This window comes from Alexandromys fortis, unplaced genomic scaffold, assembly GCF_014885135.2.
Source record: "Alexandromys fortis isolate MF-2015 unplaced genomic scaffold, M_Fortis_MF-2015_v1.1 scaffold_75, whole genome shotgun sequence".
Lineage (NCBI taxonomy): Eukaryota > Metazoa > Chordata > Mammalia > Rodentia > Cricetidae > Alexandromys > Alexandromys fortis.
In genome coordinates this window covers 3,071,129-3,092,127 of record NW_026067956.1, presented here as the reverse complement: position 1 = coordinate 3,092,127, position 20,999 = coordinate 3,071,129, and the positions used below count along the sequence as shown (strand labels likewise).

General features: G+C 46.3%; 1 protein-coding gene across 1 annotated transcript in view; it reads right to left on the bottom strand.

Moving 5' to 3' along the window:
- Blk (BLK proto-oncogene, Src family tyrosine kinase) overlaps positions 1–20,999 on the bottom strand; it is a 46,620-nt gene that overhangs the window by 17,630 nt on the left and 7,991 nt on the right. The window lies entirely within an intron of this gene.

Here is a 20,999-nt window from a genome sequence, read left to right as displayed (position 1 = left end):
AGAGCATGGGAGAAGAGGCTGAGAGGGCTAATCTGGTACCCATCCTTTTCTCAGTGACCCAGAGAGGGAAAATATTCATGTTTAGGACACAGACATAATCTGGCATGGGTTCCAGTTTCTCAGGGACAGTAACCTGGGCAGGGGAGTGATCTTGATTTGGCAGGAGCCTGACCATGTCTGGTGGCCTGGTTTTAGTTTTATTTTGCCAGAGGGGAGTCTCCCCTTCCCTCCCTGGGTGTTAGGGTCTTTCCCACATTCACTAAGATTCCTCGCCAAAGAATAAACTTGACCATGTTCTCTCCTCCACACAAAATCTCCAGTGTTACCAGGCACCTATGGCCGGCCTTCAGTGCCTGCTCTGCTAGCTGTCAGTTTGTCCACTGCGCAGGGCATCTCACCCTAAGACTCCAACTGCAGAGCACCCTATTCCACACGCTAAAATAAAACCTCACCATTGACAGAGGAGCCCGTGTTCAATTAACCAGCAAAATTGAATATTTAAAGACTCTGACAGGAAGTCCAGTTCACGACTCACTACTTACATTCCATGAACAACTGACTTTCCAGGGCTTTGGGGAATGCACAGGTTCTCAGGGAAGACCAGCTACAGACTAGTCACTCAGGAGGCTGTGTGACAACTTTGTGACTGGGCGTGGGCTAACTCTGCAATTTCAGGGTGGTTAGAGACAGGAAGTACAGAAGTCCACCAGGGCAGGAGGAGCACATGTAACTCTGGTGTTTCAGGAGGCTTGGCTTCATCCAGTAGATCATGGCCTCCTGTCCCAGAGAAGATGGGAGGAGGATGTGGGCCTGTGTGTGTGTGTGTGTGTGTGTGTGTGTGTGCGCGCGTGTGCGTGTGTGTATGTGTTGTGTACTTTGTGGGTTACCAAAAAGAGGGCAGGAGACTTTGGTTACTTGACCCCCATGCAGACTCTCACAAGGGCCCGGAGGTCCCTGTTTACCCTAGGGAGGTGCTCAAAGTCCGAAACCAAACGGGATGTGGTGAAGGCAACAGTTAAAGCCAGAGAGCAGAAACCCTTTAGCCACACCTGCTGTGTGTGTCGTGGTGGAACAGCAATCGACACCTCCAGTTTTGATGTCTGTGATTGCATCAGCAGACTGGCTGCAATAGTTCTTGTGCATGAAACAGGAGAGCCAGGGAGGCTTTGAGGTGGCCTGCCTGGAAGGTGGCGGAGCAGCATCTCTGATGCTGTGGCAGTTCACGCAGGAAACAGGTGGACAGGCAACCCTGCCAGGACAGTTCAAGTTCTGATCTCTGTTTTCTCCCCTGTGAGGGAGCCACCTGCTCACAGAGCTTCCAAGGCCACTTCTTTCTCCCCATTGTTCCAACAACAGCGGTCAGGGGTTGGGTGACCAGAGCTCAGAACAGCACACCCACCGGCTTTCTGAACATGGGCAAACCATTTCACTTCTCTGAGTCTGTCTCCCTGTCGATGGGAAGGTTTGAGTCCATTCCTAGTACCACAGACAAAGCCTTCTGAAGAAGGAAGGCATCCTCGAAATGCAGCTGAGAAAATTGAATAATTGCCCTGTCATCTAGGATGGGGTCCAAGAGCTCTCTTTCTGCAGAATTAAACCAAAGTACGACATTCCCAATTCCATCTTGTCTGTTTGGCTTGTCTCTGCAATCCCTTTCCAGCCGGTCACGAAGGTATTTTAATTATGCTTTCCTGAGACAGTTGGCTATGTCTATTTGTGTAAAATAAGGGGAAAGGGCACCAAAATATCCAAACAATTGTGTGAACACTGCTGCCTGGGCAAGAGCCGCTGGGCTGTTGCTAAGCAGCCGCAGCTCCCAGGCAGCTGCGGCTGTTCGGTCTCTCCCTGATGTGCTCCTGTCTAGGTTCAGATCACAGAAGAGGTTTGGGCAAGTTGATGCACAAAGAACAGATATGTAGGTTTAAAATGAAAGGTCAACAACGTATATGTAATTAATGTGCATTGCCCAGCGTCCTCCACCCCACCCCGCAAGATGAAGACAAAGAAGAAGCAAGGAATAAACAGGACACCAAATAAACATTTTGCGATATATATATGATTATATATATATATATATATATATATATATATATATATATGAATGAGATTAACACAGATGATAGCCTGTTTTCCGATGCAGATGAGCTAGTGAGTTGCCTGTGGGAGTCACAATTTCCTCCCCCCACCCCCCGCCAGGGCTTTGTGATTTCCAAGGTAGTCCTGAGATGTATTGGGATTGTCTGTCTTTTCTTTGGAGGCCAAGGCTTGATATAAGAAACCAGAAGGTTTGGGAGTGGGTTGAAAGATGGTGGCCAGTGGAGCCCCCTTGAAGCCAGCAAAGCATTGAGCCATTTATAGACCTACACTGGCATCACTAATCCAGAAACCCAGGCTCGTTCTTCCAGAAACAGGAGACTCCCGGTTGAAACAGCTATCACGAATGAAGCCATTGTTAGGGTATACAGTTTCAGGTCTGTCTGACTCTGATTTATACTTTCGAGTGGCCGGGGCTGTCTGGTATTCGGTGCAGCGATCGTAACACTCCACCCACAGGGCACTGATTTGGGGGTCACACAGCGTAGTCAGCAAAAGTAGAGTGCAACTGTTTGCCCTTCCGTAAGTGACTTAGGATCTGAGTGTGTTAATTGGAGTAGTGACTATCTCTATCCCCAGGGTGCTGTTATAAGGCCTGAATTAGCATTACTTATTGTTAGTACATCTTAGAACAGTGTCCAGCTCACCTAAATGTCGAATAGGCACCGCACTGTTATGCCAGATACATGAACAACCAGTGGTTACAGTTCCTTCAATGACCACGAGAGGCAAATGTTCCTAGTTCCTCTCCGCAGATGGCAGTTAGGGACAGCAGCAATCCGTCTGCCACCGTGCAGTCAGGGGATAGCAAGCTTTGCTTTCAACAGTTACAACTCATTATCGTTCCTTCCACACCCGAACTTGAAGCAGCCCCTGCCATGGCTCTCAGGAATGTACAACCCTTCCATTCATTTTGTCTCCAGCATTCCACACCTGCAAACAGGGAACTGCGTCTCACACAGCAGAAGGCATCGAGCTCACCCAATACGCCGCCAATAATCACCTCCTGCTGGCTTCTTCCTGGGTTTGCCCTTGAGAGTCCAACACAGTCCTACACAGCTTGAGATGATTGCTATTCTCTGCCCCCACTTTGACTAGTTCCGTGTCCTTGATTTTTACAATACAAGCCCTATAGGATGTTCTGTCTTTTGGACTTTGCTTCCTTGTTATGGTTCATAGCAAACCTCCCTCTCTCCTTATACATGGAGCAAAAGCCATAGGCTCCATTTGATTCAGATGCATCTTTCCCTGGTAGGAATGCTCCCTATGGGTGATGTATGCTGTAGGAGAGACACAATGTAGCCATGCTAAGATCATCAAAGTTCAGGTGCTCTGTCTCCATCCACTATGTTCTCACCAACATTTCAGCTGACTTTTCGTTAATAGTTACAAAAGCTAATACTCTAACTTCATCATAGGTTTCACATTTGTTAGTTGGGAGCTGAGAGAAGAAATGGCCAGAAAATGGGAACCCCGGAAAGACCGCCAATCATAATCCTACCACAGGCAGGCATTTTCCCGAGGGCATTTGAGGCAGGAAATGTGTTGAGAAAATGAAGATTTTTTCCATTAGCTGGATTATAGAGCGTGTATCAGAGTCATTTAAGGGAGTGCAGTTCAAGCCACGTGCAATGGTTTTTAACGACTGATAATTTGGGGCTGGAGAGATCACTTAGCAGTTAGGAGCACTGGCTGCACCTTCCAGAAGAGTCCGCCTTGATTCCCTATACTTAAATGACAGCTCACAACAACCTGTAACTTTAGTCCCAGGAGACCTGACATCCTCACCTGTGGTGTGCAGACATACCTGCAGGCAGGACGTAGACAAACAAATATATTTTTAAGATAGCTGAACACTTCTGATAGTCCCATCATGGGATTAACCATGTGTACTGGTTACTTTTATCTCAACTTGAGACTAGTCAAAATCATCTAAAAGGAGGGAACCTAAATTGAGAAAATGCCTCCATAAGATCAGGCTGTAGGCAAGCTGTAGGGCATTTTCTTAATTGGGACGGTCCTGGGTTCTATAAGGAAGCAGGCTGAGCAAGCCACGGGGAGCAAACCAGTAAGCAGCACCCCTCCATGGTCTCTGCATCAGGTTCCTGCCATTTGAGTTCCTGTCCTGACCTTCTTGGATGATAAACAATTATGCAGAAGTATAATCAGAATTTGTTCTTTCCTCCCCCCCCCCCCACTTTCCTTCGGTCCCGGCGTTCCATCACAGCAATAGGAACCCTAACTAAGACGCCTTGACTGATCCTATTTAGCTCTCAAGTAGTTTACTCTCCCAACGTGAGCAATGAGTTTGATAACAACACGTGGTTTTGTACCATCTGGCTGGGCGAATGAGGACCCCTGGGCATGTGTGATTTGGTGTGAAGGCAGAAGCTGTCAGCAATGACTGAGGCACACTGTGAGGAGGAGGTACTCCTGGTGCTGTTTCAGTTCTGTAAAAACCCAGATCATTTCTGCTGATTCCTCCCACCCCCACTTCGGTAAATCTGTTAGAGAAGATTTTCTGATGATAAATGGTTTGAGGGTTCCGAGCAGAGCTTCGGGAGGGAAGCTGACCTTCCCATGAGGCTGCTCGGAAGACAGCATGCCGATGATGCATTGAAACCTGTGTGTCTCTGAAGCCTTGGAGAAGCCCAACACACATTGCATGATTATACGCACAAATGAAACTCCTTTATGTGGATCAAAATTATTCTCAGAGGGAAATCACATGCAAATTTATATTTTTAAAAATCCCCCACTAGTGATCTTGGAAACACACTAGTGATCTGCTCTCGCATCAACATAGCTACCCTCATATCTTGCATTGACGGCACAAGGGTCGTAATCTACTCTTTGGTGTTTATTTTTTTGTAACTTTAAACAATTCAATGAAATGTTAAATCTCAAGCTCATTACTTCTTAATGGAACCCATTCTTTGTATGGCAAAGGATTCTGAAACATGGTTTTGTGCAGTGAGCAACTGATCAGAGCCCCATCCCAACATTTCTGCTTCAAAGGTGGGGTTGGGCTCCAGGATCTGTATTTTAAGGTCAGTGATTGACTGATGATACTTCACATAGATGCTGTTAGTTGCCTTTGCTTTCCGGAGCATGCGTTGTAATAGGGACCAGTAGTTCCGCAGTCCTTTCTTTGAGTTTACCATAAGCAACACTAATTATCCTCTTGTTTATAAGTGAACTGCCTCTTTTCTGTTCTCCATACAAATATTTATTATGTGACCCTAGCCGGGCAGTGGTGGCACACGCCTCTAATCCCAGCACTTGGGAGGCAGAGGCAGGCAGATCTTTGTGAGTTCAAGGCCAACCTGGTCTACAAGAGCTAGTTCCAGGACAGGCTCCAAAGCTACAGAGAAACCCTGTCTTGAAAAACCAAACCAAACAAACAAATAAAAACAAACAAGCAAAAGATTTCTTATGTGCCCTATGTTTCCTGCATAGTTTTTTTTTTTTATTTTGGTCTTTTTTTTGGGAAGGAAGAGTTTATTTAAGTTTACAGTTCTAAGCGGCAGTCCATTATTGTGGGAAAATCATGACAAAAAGAACTTCACAGCTCATCACATCACATTAGGGTCAAGAACAGGGAAAGTAAAGATAAGTGTGTTTACCTATACTCAGTCCCTCCTCTATCTTACACAACTCTTGATCCCTGACAAGGAATGGTGCTGCCCAGAGTGGGCTGGGTCTGTGCATATCAATTGACATCAGTCATCAATCTAATTCCCCTTAGACATGCCCACGGGCTATCCTGATCTAAACAGTTACTCATTAAGGATCTCTTCCCAGACAGCTCAAGACTGTGACAAGTTAAGGATTAAAAGCAGTCATCAAGAACGTACAGACCAAGTCACCCAGCTGTAGAGGAAGCAAGATGTGACTACCTCGCTGAAAAAGACACCAAAGCCACCCAGACATAGAGGAAGCCAGACACAGAGCAAGCAAGATGTGACTGCTTCGCCGAAAAAGATAAGTGTACATCCTATCTCCCCACAAAGAGACTTCTCTTTGCAACCGAGAACATTATAGAAACTACAACACGGAAAACATGATTGTGGTGGTGTCATCACACAGATGTGAAGTCTGGAGATTGAACTGTGCGAGCAAGAGATAAATCCCAGTGCATAAAGAGCTCACATTAGTTACTCCAACATACCATCTCATTCTCGGAGGAATTCTAATATTCTTATAATCAGACTGGTTTTCTCTAACACCTACAAGTCGTAGGAACATTCTGATCTTACAGCCAAGGAAGCGGTCTCCCGTGCCAATGCGTTCAAGGCAGAGAAGATTTCAAGACAGTTTTCTATTGTCTCTGTTGTGTGGTTATTAGAGATCACTCACTGGTTCGCACATCTGCAATGAGAAAGATCAGGCAGGGCAGAAGGAAATACAAATGTCCAGTTTGAAGGGGAGAAAGAGCACAAGAAGTGAAACTTTGGAGACTTGCTTGGTGCTGAAAGAGATAAAGAGGAATGGAGTAAAGGGAGGGGTCCCCTCAGGGCAAGACCCCAGCCAGCCAATCCTGGAATTTGTGAGAAGAAAAGGCCTTAAGGAATGACTTGTCCCTAAAGAGCAACAACAAATCACAGCTTTTGCCAATACAATTCAAGAAGGGTCTAGGTTTCAGGTTTTATCCTAAGCAGGCAGCAGAACTTGGCAACTTTGGTCCTGTGATTCTGGTGTTAGAGTCATGAAGGAAACATGAGTAAAGGCATTGTGGAATCATCCTCTGTGCTTACGGATAGCTGTTGAGGACAGGCATATATCTGGGCATAAGACAGCATGGAGGCCTAGAGCGAGTATTGCGTGAAGCTCTGGAGGTGAAGCCTGCATTTCATTGGTGGCCCTAAGAGGATGGAGCTGCGAGAGCTGTGGAAACCCTGCCAAGGAAAGCCGCCGACAGGGAGTGGAAGCAGCCCAAGAGAAGGAAGTCTGCTGCAGTCAACAAAGCTGAGAGGACTGAGAGAGCTAAGAGCCCTTTGATATCAGACAGGGAGATGCAGAGTTTGGAGTTTGCCCTGCTGGGTTTTGGTCTTGCTTTGGTCCAGCATGTCCTCACAACACCCTCTTTTCTCCCTTTAGAAATGGAAATATGTTTTCTGTAACACTGTATGGTGAAACAGGCAATTTGATGCTTACATTTATATTAGGTTACAGTTAAGAGATTGACTTGAGTCTCAGAAGAGATTTTGGGCTTTGAAGTAGTGTTGAGACTCTGAAAGACTATGGGAACTTTTGAAGTTTGACGAAGTGAATTCTGCTTTATGACATCGCTACAAGCCATGTCTGGAGGGCCAGAGAATGGACTGTGGTGGGTGGAATAAACCCCCATAGGCTCATGTATTTGAGTGCTTGATCTCCAGTTCTAGGACTTTTGGAAGGGATTAGGAGGTGGGGCCTTTCGGAGGATGTATGTCACTGGAGGTGGCTTGGAGGTCTCTAAAGCCCACAGAACATGGACAAACCTCTCTCCGGGGGCAGGAAAGGAAGAAAAAATGGATGAGACTCTTTCTGATGGAGTGTGCAGATGGAACTGGAAATAGACACAAAAGGCTGAGGAGGATGGAGCCCATGTGAAGCCTGGAGGACAGGGAGTGACTGGTCAGTTCTTTCTCGCGCCCCTCCCCCACACTCAGGAGCCCTTTGTGACAGGGAGACAGGAGCTCTGTGATGTGGACCTGGGCCCAGTTACCAACTCCTAGAAAGAACTCTCCGCATTCAGTTGCCCGAGAGCAGCAGTGCGATTTAGATGGAGAATTTTCTCTCTCTTCTAGAAAGCGTTGATCCCTTATGGCTGGCCCCCAGCTCCACCACTTGGGCAATGGACATGATCCTTGCCTTTGCGTGTGGGCTGGGGCTCTTCCACCTATTATTACCCCTCCTCCCTTTTGACTCACCCTCACCTCCACCAGCAGAAAGCACCACCACCAAAAAGGTGGTGAAGAGGGAGCTCAGCAAAGTCAGGAAGAGAATCAGGACTGTGAAGGCTTACAGAGGCCGCAGGAAGAAACCCAAGGAGGACAAGATACTGGCTTTACGTCTGCACAGCATGCTGGAGAGGCTTGTCAGCACCATCAGCTTTTGCCAGCTTTTAGGACAAGATGTCTCAGGTGACGCATTCACACCAGATGCTGCCAAAGCCCACCTGCCACCTAGGCAGCCCACAGAAGAGTCTGTGGCCACCAGTTCATCCCTAGAGACTTCCTCTGCTCCTCACAATGGACACCTGTTGATCAAAGATTCTAAACCCTTGTGGCCTGTCCTTCTGAATTCCTCACCGACTAAGTCACAGTCGTCTGTGAGTGCCTCTTGGCCACCAGAGAACTTGACACCTGGAAGACGCCATTCACCACCACAACAACAGGCAACTTCCTACCCATCTCATCCTCGGGATCCTGTGGCTTATCCTCCACCCATGCCAGATCCCAGCATGGCAGCTCCTCAGTTTGCTGGAAAATACTGGGGATCTCACAGAGCACACCTTGACCATGGTTTGTCTTCTCCAATGCCAACCATCCTAGGCCTTAACCTGTGATTTCTTTCTCGGCCCATTTATCATCTGTGTAAAGGAGGGGTACAGATTTTTTTTTTTTAGTTAATCTTGTATCCTGCTACATTACTGAAAGTGTTTATGAGTTGTAGAAGTTCCTTGGTAAAATTTTTGGGGTTGCTTATATAAACTATTGTATCATCAGCAAATAATGATGATTTGACTTCTTTTCCAATTTGTATCCCCTCGATCTCCCTTTGGTGCCTTATTGCTCTAGCTAGGACCTCAAGAACTATATTGAATAGATATGGAGAGAGTGGACAACCTTATCTTGTTCCTGATTTCAGTGGGATTGCTGTGAGTTTCTCTCCATTTATTTGATGTTGGCTGTTGGCTTGATGTATATTGCCTTTATTATGTTTAGTATCCCTTGTATCCCTGCTCTCTCCAAGACCTTTGTCATGAAAGGATGTTGTATTTTGTTGAAAGCTTTTTCAGCATCTAATGAGATGATCACGTGGTTTTATTTTTCAGTTTGTTTATATGGTAGATTACATTGACAGATTTCATATGTTGAACCATCCCTGCCTCTCTGGGATGAAGCTGACTTGTTCCATGAGGTGCTGAGTATTCTTTTATGTTTGGATGGAATATTCTACAGATGTCTGTTAAGTACATTTGAGCTGTAACATCTGATAGTTCCTTTATTTCTCTGTTAATTTTCTGTCTGACTGGCCTTTCCTGTGGTGAGAGTGGAATGTTGAATCCTCCCACTATTGGTGTGTAGGATTTAATGTATGATTTAAGCTTTAGAAGTGTTTACATATGACTATGCCCTTATATTCAGGGTACAGATGTTCAGTATTGAAATTTCCTATTGATGGATTTTTCCTGTAACTAATATGAAATGTCCATCTTTGTCTCTTTTGATTGATTTTAGTTTGAAGTCTATTTTGTTAGATATTAGGATAGCTACACCAGCTTGTTTCTTAGGTCCATTTGATTGGAAAATTTTTTCCCAACCCTTTATTCTGAGCTGATGTCTGTCTTTGAGGTTGAGGTGTGTTTCTTGTATGCAGCAGAAGGATGGATTCTGTTTTTTGTATCCAATCTGTTAGTCTTTTTATAGGTGAGTTGAGTCCATTTATGTTAAGGGATATTAATGACCAGTGATTGCTAGCTCCTGTTAATTTAGTTTTCATTGTTTCTTTATCAGCATTTAAATGTGCTATTTTAAACCATCAAACCAACCCCTGAGTATAAATGATAAATTATGAAAATGGAAGAACTGGGGAGGGGAGAGCTTGGGTGATTTAAGGCAAGAAAAAAAAAGGCAGCAGGGCAGAGGCCTTCCATGCCTTTCCAAATAGCTACCACTGAGGTGCTGGAATTCACACCGGTTTGTTTATTCTGTGTGTGCTCATGTGTGTGAGTATGGAGGCCAGAGGGTTTACCCTACTGCCATTCCTCAGGAGTTATCCACTTTGGGTGGCTTGGGGTCCTCCCAATAGGGAAGGCTGACGGGCCAGCAAGCCCCAGGGACCCACCAGTCTGTCTTCCCACAGAAGAGTAAAATCATTTGTAGCTGCACCCAGCTGATTTACATGGTTCCGGGAATGGAACTTAAGCCCTCACGCTTGTACAACCACTTTATGGACTAAGTAGTCTCCCCAGCTCCTTGGACTCACTATGGTTCTAATTGTAGCCACAGCAGGTTTAAAAACCTATCTATCATGATTTGCTTCTGAGAGGGAGCCCTAAGGGGTGGCTGGGAGCACATTTTTAGTTTACAGCTGACATGTTTGGGCTATCTGAAATTTAAAAAATAAAAAAGAAAGAAAAAGTATCCATGCGTAGCGTATACAACACAACATGCAGCTAAGTAGTGAACGCACAGGTGAAAACTAGTAAGTAAGAGAGACATGGATGAGAAAGGTTAATAATCCAGAACATATTCCTGTTAAGCAGAGGAACTTTCCAGGTGGTGTTTATTACACAGTTGAGGTGTGTGAAAGGAACGGAGAGGGCAATCTGTACATACCTGAGGATGTAAGAGAAAATACATGGAAATCCATGGAGTCAAATTAAACTGCCAGCATTGGAAGGCTTCGGACCTCTACCAGGGCTGTTAAACGCTGCCTAAACCCCCTTCGCAGAGAGAAGCAAAACAAAGCAAAACAGGCAATCACTCAGTTTTAAAAAACAGAGTGTGTGTCCTGGACCCCATCTGAGAAAGGCAGAGGGACAGGAGGGAGGTGACACCCTGCCCCTGGCCAGTCCCATCCACTCTTGCGGAATGAGACCTATTACGAATCAAATCAATGGCCCTTCTCTTTTACACAGTGATCTGCTTTTACCACAGGGAATTCAGAGAATAGCATGGGAGATAAAAATTACCCCCAATGCCATCGCTCAGAGACAGCCACTGTGAACACTCTGGTATGTAATTTTCCAAGACCATTTTATTTTTAAAAAGCAAAAATGGGATCATTATCTACATCCTGTTTTGCGACCTGCGTTTGAAAGCCCTCAGCCCAGTTGTCTGTCCCCGATGCTATCTGCTTCGTTCCCCTTATTGCTCAACCGTCTGGCAAGCCTCTCAGTAGAGCTTCGGGCTTTCCGTCCCTTCTCTTACACACCAGTTGATCTCCAATGCCTTTTGCACCCCAGACGCGTGTGAAAATGTCCTGGATCAAGGTCAGACTCTAACTAAACCCTTGCACTTATCTTTGTCAAGGTTAAATCGCCATGGGTGGAATTCCAAAGGCACAGGCATTGAGTGTCCTCTGTGAGTCGCCAGCTGGCCCCTAACCACAGTGGAGGGGCTTGTATCCCCCTGCAGGAACGCTTCTCACCCTGCTCCCCAAGTTTGTGTATTAAAAAGTATTCGTTGCCTTTTAATTTCACTTTTTTGTTAAGCTCGCAACGTATGTAGAAAAACCCAAGCGGGTTCCTATATAACCACTCTTGAGCAAATAAGTTCTTGTCAACTTTTACTATTTATAAATAAATCTGTTCAAACAAACTTGTAAAATATGTATTTAGTTGTTTGTGCATTTAGAAGAATTGCAATTACATTGTGTGTGTGTGTGTGTGTGTGTGCGCGCGCGCGTGCTCGCTCGCTTGCATATATATGTCACACACACTGTGGTCTGTGTGTGGAGGTCAGAGGACAGTTTGTAGGAACTGATTCTCTCCTTTCACCAGGCGGGTCTCAGGGATCAAACCCAGATGGTCATGCTTAGCGGCAAGCTCCTTTGCCCCTTTGCCCTCTCGTCTGCCCCTGGGGATTTTTAAAGCTGTGACGCTAAAAGTGGGATTCAGTGTCAAAATCAGGCACATTTTCTTTTTTTGAGGCTGCAGATCTGTGATTGTGAGATGGATTTACACTCTCAGTATTGAAGAAAAAGTTATTTTTTACTTCCTTGTCAACAGGGAAAAGGTGGGGGGAGCCCACCTCGCCTACCTGCTAAATGAAAAGTGAGACATAGACAATTTTAACTTACATCTCTTAAAATCTATCGTGCTTATTAACCACAGCTTCTGATGCTACCGTTTGGTTTCCTCACAATATGTTAGAGAATTTTATATAAGACACATATGTTTAATACATACATCATTGTGTCGTATGTCGTAGACGCTTTCTTAATTTAGCTTTTGCATTTTTCCTTTGTGGTATGCTACACACAGGGGTCATTACTGTATCTGCTCAGTTCATTCATCCATCTCAGGCAGCCATGTGTAACTGTTGAAACTTGCTCACTATTTATAGTAAATATAAAAGATTTACATTTCATTTGTCGTCGTTGTGTGTGCTCAGGCTGTGTGTGTAGAAGCAGGTGTTCGGAGATCTGAGGACAGCTCTGTGGAGCTGGGTCTCTCCCTTTACCATGTGGGTCCTGAACTCAGGCTGCCGGGTGTGCACTGTAAGCCCCTGTACCTGCTGGACTGTCTCACAGGCTAACGGCGCTGGCACAGAGTCGAGCCTTCTCCCCACAGCCTCCAAAAGCCAAGTGGGCTTTCTATCACTATTCCAGCAGAAACTTTACAAGATGTTTCTAAAACTCCGTGGGATGAGAAATATGCTCAAGAAGAGAAAAAGAATGTCAACAAAGGAAAAGAATAGAAACGGCAAAGAGTCTTCAGTAAAAGCTGCAGTGGCTGTGAGATGGCAAAAAAGAGTACACACACACATGCACACACACGCACGCATGCATACACACACGCACGCACACAATGCATGTACGCACTCGCACACACATGCACGCACATGCATGCATGCATACACACACGCATGCACACATGCACATACATACGCACGCACATGCACGCATGCATGCATGCACGTGCACTTGCATGCGTGCACACACACGCATACACACACGCATGCACGCATACACACGACCATCACAAACACTACCCACCACACATACGGAAGCACACTAGACACCAGGCAGGCACCGTGGATGACCAGAAAGAAAGCCACTCTGTGAATGGCGCTGAGATCTCTGATTTTTTTTTTCCAACAAAATGTGAAGCTGTCCCCTTCCCTCACAACTGTGCTGCCCTGATATCAGCTCTGCGTCAACGAAAGACTGAGCAAAGGAAGACTTTAAAACTGTTAGAAGGGAGGAGAGGAAACTAAATGAAGATGGTTGCTGAATTTTAAAGTCAAGAAACATGTAATAAAAGTTTTAAATACCCCATCTTTCTCATGGCCGAAATCCGATCACATATTCTCAAGTCTGTTCCTGGAGGCCTCACGCTCCCTGCACAGAACCACATGGAAACTACTCCTGCGCAGGACCCACATAACTCCTTCTGCCAGGACTTTATTCCTTCTTACTTATTTTTCAAAAATAATTTAGGTATAATTTTGAGAAGAATTTCTGCAATTATATTAGCATTACATTTATGATCACACATTATTTTTGAAGCAGTGGCAAAGTTTGCACATTAATACGAAGTTTGTACACATGGCATGCACATACATTACAGCATGTGTGGAGATCAAGGGCGATCTGCGGGTGTCCACTCTCTCCTCCCACCGAGTGGGGCCCAGGGGTTGAGCTCTGGTGGTCAGGCTTGACCGCAAGCCTCTTTATGCAGTGAACCATCTCCCTGGCCCAACCTTTCTCTGGGTCACAAGAACCTTGTGCGGGATGTCTCCATTTCCCATCTGTGTCTTTAACAGACTTTCAGGACAGTCAGGGAACAAATTAATGGGTTTCTCTTTTCATTGTGGGGTGGATCCTGGTGTGTGTGTTCAAGTGTGCTCATGCACATACATGCATGCACATGCACACGCTTACATAGACACTAGTAATAAATAAAAAGAAATATTCCCTTCTAAATCAATGGGGTAAGTTTGTATAGAACCTCTCCCTGACTCTCACGTTGAGACAGGCCTTTACTACATAGAACACATTGGCTTCAAACTCACAATCCTTCTGCCTCAACTTTTCAAGAGCTGGAATTACAGGCACGACTCTCATACGCCTGACTTGACAGTTGATTTCTTAGTACACAACTCAAAATTCCACATGAAACAATATGCACTTATTACAAAGAAGAATGCTAACCCAGGAAATTATGCAGAAAAGCATCCCCATGGTTTTACTATCCAGAGGCAGCCTCTTGATTATTTGAATTTTACTTACTCTTCTTTGGGGAAATGAGCGTGTTTTTAAATGGAGTACGGATTAAATGGAGTCTGTGGAAGGAGAGGTTCTGGCCCACATCCTGACGTTATGGTTTGCAAGGTTTGTTTGCCAGTGTCCTTATCTCTCCAGTCTCCTTCACCGCCTGGTGAAGTGGAGGTGACAATGACCAGCGGCTCCCAGCGGCTCCCAGAAGACACCTAGTGGGGCTGAGTCTGCACAGCTGCAGCTGGAGCACTGACCGACACTTCGCCTGTGAGACTTTGCTTTTTTATCACTCAATATCTTGTCATCCGCTTCTTTCTTATCCTGCAGACTTGAACACACTTTTACAACTCTCCTTACTGCGCATGTGTATATGTGTATGAGTGTTTGCATGAGTGTGAGCTTACCTTCGTCTGACACATGCATGGGATTGGCTACTGCATCTCCCCGCACTTTAGGGTTGCTAGGTTCTCAGAGGAAAACCAGTTTGGACCCATTTCTGGAAACTGGTCCAGGACCAAGTTGCTTGCTAGAAAGGCTATGACGGTACCAGCTTCCTCCTGTGATGGCAGCATGATCTCTACCACCCAGGACAACCCCAGAGATGGTTTGATTTTGCCCCTGGAGGATCCCATCATCTGGCTACAGATGCTTTCCAGAGCCAGAATGCAGACAAGTATGGGGGGAGGCACAGAAAGTTCGTGTTGGGAATGACATGGGAGGAGAGCCAAGAGAAGACAGTGGTAAACAAACAGATCACTGACCAGGAGTTCCCCGCAGAGGCGAGTGTTATGAAGAAAGTCCATCAACCATACCGGAGGGGCTGGACTGTTTAGCCAAAACCTCTTCCAGGGTCGGGCGAAAGTCATCACGCTTGGGTCTGAATGGCAAGAAAGCATTGCCGGGAGGCAGGGGTGTGAGGACAAGAGGCAGATGTGGGCTCAGCATCACCCAGGAGCAAAAGGTAACGCCCTGGAATGCAATGATGCAGGAACAGCAGAGGAAACAGGCATAAGCCTAGGAGGAGCTAGGATTTCATTGCTAATACCAGGATGACCCACGGCACGCTTTTGAGGGCCAACATACCTTTTACAAAGATCATGGCAGCTGCTGCGTGGCGAAGAGATTGGGAATGAGAGCTGAAGGCAGGGGTCCTAGGCAGGAGGAGAAGCCAGAGGCTGTGGCTGTGACACGGGTGTTAGCAGGAGCTATGGGGGCACGGATGGAAACAGTGAGATGCCACTGACATCTACAGTGTGTGATGCCTGTATCGGCAGGGCGGGCTATCTGCAGCGGGAAGAGTCACCTCAACCTTTCCGAAGAAGATTAGGATCTGTGTTCAGACTCAGAGTCCCGGCTCTGGCAAGCATCCGAAACCCCAACCGCATTATATAAAGTCATGAAAGAAAATGTCCCTCTAGGCAGGCTGAGCTCATATGCAAGCCATGTCTGAAGGGCAACTGAGCCAACATCTGGTGCCTGTAGGAGCCTGAGCTTAAGAATCTGTGCCTGGGGCTGGAGAGATGGCTCAAGGGTTAAGAGCACTGGCTGCTCTTCCAGAGGACCTGGGCCTTGTGGATAAAGTGGCTAGTGTCCATATGAGACCGAAGGCTGGGCACTGAGCTCACCTGGGCCCCGGGGGTCCAATGCTTTGCCTGATTCATGAAGCGGTGGTTGGGCCCGAGTACTTCCTTCACCCAGCTTCAGCTTCTGCATCTACTGAAGAAACCCTAGGCGTCATTCCTCCGTGCAGTGGCTAGGTGACAGGGCCAGCCTAGCCCAAATTATCCTCTGATGACTCCCGAAGCCCAGACAGACCTGCTTCAGAGAGCAGATGCTCTTGATGTCATGGGAAATGTGCTTCTTGACTTCCCAGGGTCACTCCCTTCTCTGACAGGGGACCCTTGACTCAAGTCCAACTGATTGGGGATTAGGGTAATAGGACTATCCATATGCAATGGGGTCAAAAGTCCCCATTGCAGGACTGAGGCTGGCAGGGCCTCCCAGACAGCTACTTGGCTATGTCCTGAAGTCCCCAATTTATCTAGGAAGGCTGTGTGGGTTTCAGAAGTATGGTCTCTGTTTGCCATTGCCTAGGTGATCATCCCTTACATGCTGTAGACTTCTGTATATCTGAGAATAGAAAAGCATTCTTGAATGATTTCACGGGGCTGAACAATCAGGGTATGCAAAGAGGCTAGAAGTCCACAACACTCATGAGGGAGAAAGAACCAGAGAAAGGGCCATAGAACTTAGAGACCGTCAACCAGACTATTGGTTCTGGAACTTCTTGTGTTTGTATTCACGTGTGTGTGGGTGCACATGTGTGCATGTCTGTGGAAGCCAGAAGTCCATGGAGTGTCGTTCCTCAGGAACTGTCCACTTTGTTTTTTGAGACAGGATTTATCCTGGTCTGAGGCTCATGGATTCAATCTGGCTACCTGGCAGGCCATAGAGTTTTGCCTGTCTCTGCCTTCCTGGTGCTGGCATGACAAGAATGTAGCTTAATGCTACATGGCTTTTACAACATGGGTCCTGGGGATTAAACTCGGGCCATTGTGCTTGTTCAAGTACACCACTAGCTGAGATATCTCCTCAGCCCACCTCTGAGATGTCTAGAAGATGACTCAGACCGAAAATGGTGAGAACTAAGCTTTTAACCTATTCACCACCCTGCTAGGCCCAGACCTTTCCCAACGCTATCCCATTTTAGACAGAGAGTCCCTCTTCCTCCTCCCCCTCCTCCTCTCCTCCTCCTCCTCCTCCTCCTCCTCCTCCTCCTCCTCCTCCTCATATCCATGCACAGCTAATTTCTTTTGGTGCCGTCATCAACGTGGTGGCATAATTGGACATGTCTTGTGGCCTCCATCCACGATATTTTACTTGATCTGAACTGTCTCCTCCCTCACTGAGATACTGCAGGGTCTCCTCTGGTCTCTTTACTTCTTCTCATGTCCTGCAATCAGGCCTTTGATCCATAGGTGGATCAAATTACCCACCTATTACCCTGTCTTCACTGTACACAGACTTCACGCTGCCCCCAAGGCAGCCCCTAGCCCCACTGCCCTATTTTACAAGCAAGAAAACAGACCAGACAGATTGGCCAGGTATGCCAGAGGTCCTTTACCCGGATGAGAGGTGGGAGGGGACAAACATAGTCTTTCCCAGGTGACCTTCGGAGCCTCAGACCTCCATATTCTAAGTTTAGTGTTCTTCGGTTATGACTGTATGGTTACAAAGGGACATGAGTGCCTCTTATGAGCAGACACCTGGGCTTCCGGTGTTTCCCTCAAGGACAGACTGTGGCTCTGGCTGGGTTGTATGTTTCAGCAAGTGGGAATGATCACCTCACTCAGGCACAGATGGCACATGGTCAGGATGATGAGGGACAGAGAGTCCGAGAGCTTGCACAGACCCCATAAGCAGAGGTGCCCCTTGAGTTATTTCCCAAGATGCTGAAATAAAATGGTCCTTGTGGCAGGAAGAGAAAGTGTGGTTCTCAGTAGAGCCTTCCTCTTTATTCAACACAACACAATGCTACGCTTGCTGTGATTCAGAGAAGTTCCCAATGTTTATCTCACTAAAGGCAGGGCAATGATCTGAAGCCTCTCCCAGGCAGACTTCTTCTGTTGCAGTGGGCCCCAAGCCCCGTGGAGGCCAGGCAGCGAGCTGCTTTGCTGGTCATTCTTCTCCACACAGTGCCCACACAGAGTTCAGGATTTGAGGTTTGCTGATAAACTACATTTAAATGGCATGGGATTGATCAATTCTCCCATGTGGCTACCAAAAAAAAAACCACTCTAAATTGCTCGTTCTGACCATTCTGAAGGCTCAGTGGGGGTGGTGAAATCTCTCTGAGTCACCTGATATGAATCACTTCCTCTTGGGGCTTTGTCTCCTCATCAGTGTAAGGAGGGCCTTGACAGGTGATCCCCAAGTAGCCCCAACCCCACAGTTAGCAGTCTCACGAGTCTAAGGCAGGTTTATGGAGGTACAATAGGGTATAAGGGGGACCTAGACCTATGCCCAGACCTGCCAATATATGTACCTCCAAAGTTTCCTGGTTCCTTTCAGTGTGATCACCAGCCTCCTCCTGGAACAATGAGGGACACATGGAAGATGAGCCTGGAACCTGGGCATGCCCTGCCAAGACTCATACCAGAGAGCACACAGGTACCCAGTGTGGAAGAGAAGGATGGGGCATAAGGATAAAATGGCAAGAGAATATATTTTTTTAAGCATGTAGAATTCAAGAGACTCTTGGTCTAGCCTTTGCCACTTAAGTGATTTTTCTTAAAGACAATCATATTATGTTGCCCCAAACACCTTAAAGTTAGGTTTGGACTCATGTATCCTAAGGCAAGGAACCAGCCTCCCTTGAGCCCAGGAGAAGAGCAAGCTTCTGTTTTCACCGTTGCCTCGCAGACCCCTTAGTGCTGGGAGCATAATGCACCCAGAGCATTTTTCTAGTTTTGGAATGCACGAGGGAATCAGTCATTTGGTCAATCCAAGAAAACCCAAGCATCAAAACCGGACACTTCTTCACCTCCCAAACAGCCTATTGCCACACAGACTATGCGCTTTAACTTACAAAGCTACAAAGATGTTCATCTCTAGCCAGTGTCTGTCTGCACACTGACCGGGGTCATTAGCTATGACTTGGGACTGACACAGTGACATCACTACATCACAGACCACCACGACGCACACACAATCTGCTGGCTTTGACAATAGGACTGCTTGCCAGATTTCAAGAAGTCTTTTTTCTTTGATGAGGACTTCTCGTTGTCAGTAGTAGCAACTAGGGAATTTAGCACCAACTTCTGAAGCGGCAAGAATGGAAGCTGAGGGGACTGGAGAGATGGCTCAGTGGTTAAGAGCATTGCCTGCTCTTCCAAAGGTCCTGAGTTCAATTCCCAGCAACCACATGGTGGCTCACAACCATCTGGAATGAGGTCTGGTGCCCTCTTCTGGCCTGCAGACATACACACAGACAGAATATTGTATACATAATAAATAAATAAATAAATATTTAAAAAAAAAAAAAGAATGGAAGCTGAGTGTGCCTGTGCTTGGTGCCCCAGTCACACAAACTTTAAAGAAATCCAGGACAAGATTGCCGGGGAAGGAGGTCAGACACTCTTAAGAAGTCACTGGGCTTAAGGACTCAATCCCTTTGGTTGAAAAAAAAAAGTCTCTTAGCCACAGAGTGGGGCAAGAGAGTTTGTTATTAATAAAAACAGCTATTGGGCTGGAGAAATGGCTCAGCGGTTAAGAGCATTGCCTGCTCTTCCAAAGGTCCTGAGTTCAATTCCCAGCAACCACATGGTGGCTCACAACCATCTGTAATGAGGTCTGGTGCCCTCTTCTGGCCTGCAGGCATACACACAGGAAGAATATTGTATACATAATAAATAAATAAATAAATATTTAAAAAAAAATAAAAACAGCTATTTGAGAAGTCATTTTTTACTGCTAAATAATACTCCTTTGTGCAAATGTATCATATTTTCTTTATCCATTCTTCGGTTGATGGGCATCTAGGTTGTTTCCAGGTTCTGGTTCTTACAAATAATGCTGCTATGAACATAGTTGGGCAAATGTTCTTATGTATGCCCAAGAGTGGTATTGCAATAGCTAGAAGCTGGAAACAACCTAGATGCCCATTAATTGAAGAATGGATAAGGAAAATGCAGAACATTTACACAATGGAGTATTACTTAGGGGTAAAAAAAATGACATTCTGAAATTTGCAGGCAAATGAATAGAACTAGAAAAAAAAATCCTGAGTGAGGTAACCCAGACCCAGACAGACAGATATGGTATGTATTCATTCATAAGTGGATATTAGATCTGAAGCAATGGATAACCAGGCTACAATCCACAACTCCAGAGAAGCTAGGTAAAAGTAAGAACCCTAAGAGGGACATATATGGAGAGCCCCAGGAATGGAAATAGTTAAGATCTCCTAAGTAAACTGCGAGGGGGGCTTAGAAGCAGGGGATGGGGGATGGGAACATGAGGGATCAGGAAGACCCATTGGGGGAAGGAAAAATGGGGAGGGAATGAAAGAGATTTCTTGATAAAGGAAGCCATTATGGGGTTAGAGAGAAACCTGGTGCTAGAGAAATTCTCAGGAATCCACAAGGATGAGCCCAGCTAAGACTCCTAGCAGGTGGGGAGGGTGTCTGAAGGAGCCTTCCCTTTTAATCACAATAGTGACTATCCTAATTGTCATCATAGAACCTACATCCAGTAACTGATGGAAGCAGATGCAGTGACCCACAGCCAAGCACTGGACTGAGCTCCTGGAGTTCAGCTGAAGAGAGGGAGGAGGGATCATATGAACAAGGGGGTCAAGAGCATAATGGGAAAAACAGAGGCAGCTGACCCAAGTTAGTGAGAGCTCACAGACTACAGGCTGACAGCCAGGGAACCTACATGGGACCGAACTAGACTCTCTGATGTGGGTGACAGTTAATGATTTGATCTGTGGGGGCGGAGGGAGCTGGCAATGGCACTAGGACCTATCCCAGGTGCATGAACTGACATTTTGGAGCCCATTTCCTTGCTCAACCTTGACGTTGGGGGGAAGGGCTTGGTCCTGCCTCAACTTGGTATACCAGACTTTGCTGACTCCCCAAGGAAGGCCTTACCCCCAACCCTACCGCTGAGGAGTGGATGGGGGGCTGGCAAGAAAAGGGAAGGAAGAGGTAAGTAGGGCTGATATGTAAAATGAAAAATAAATTTAT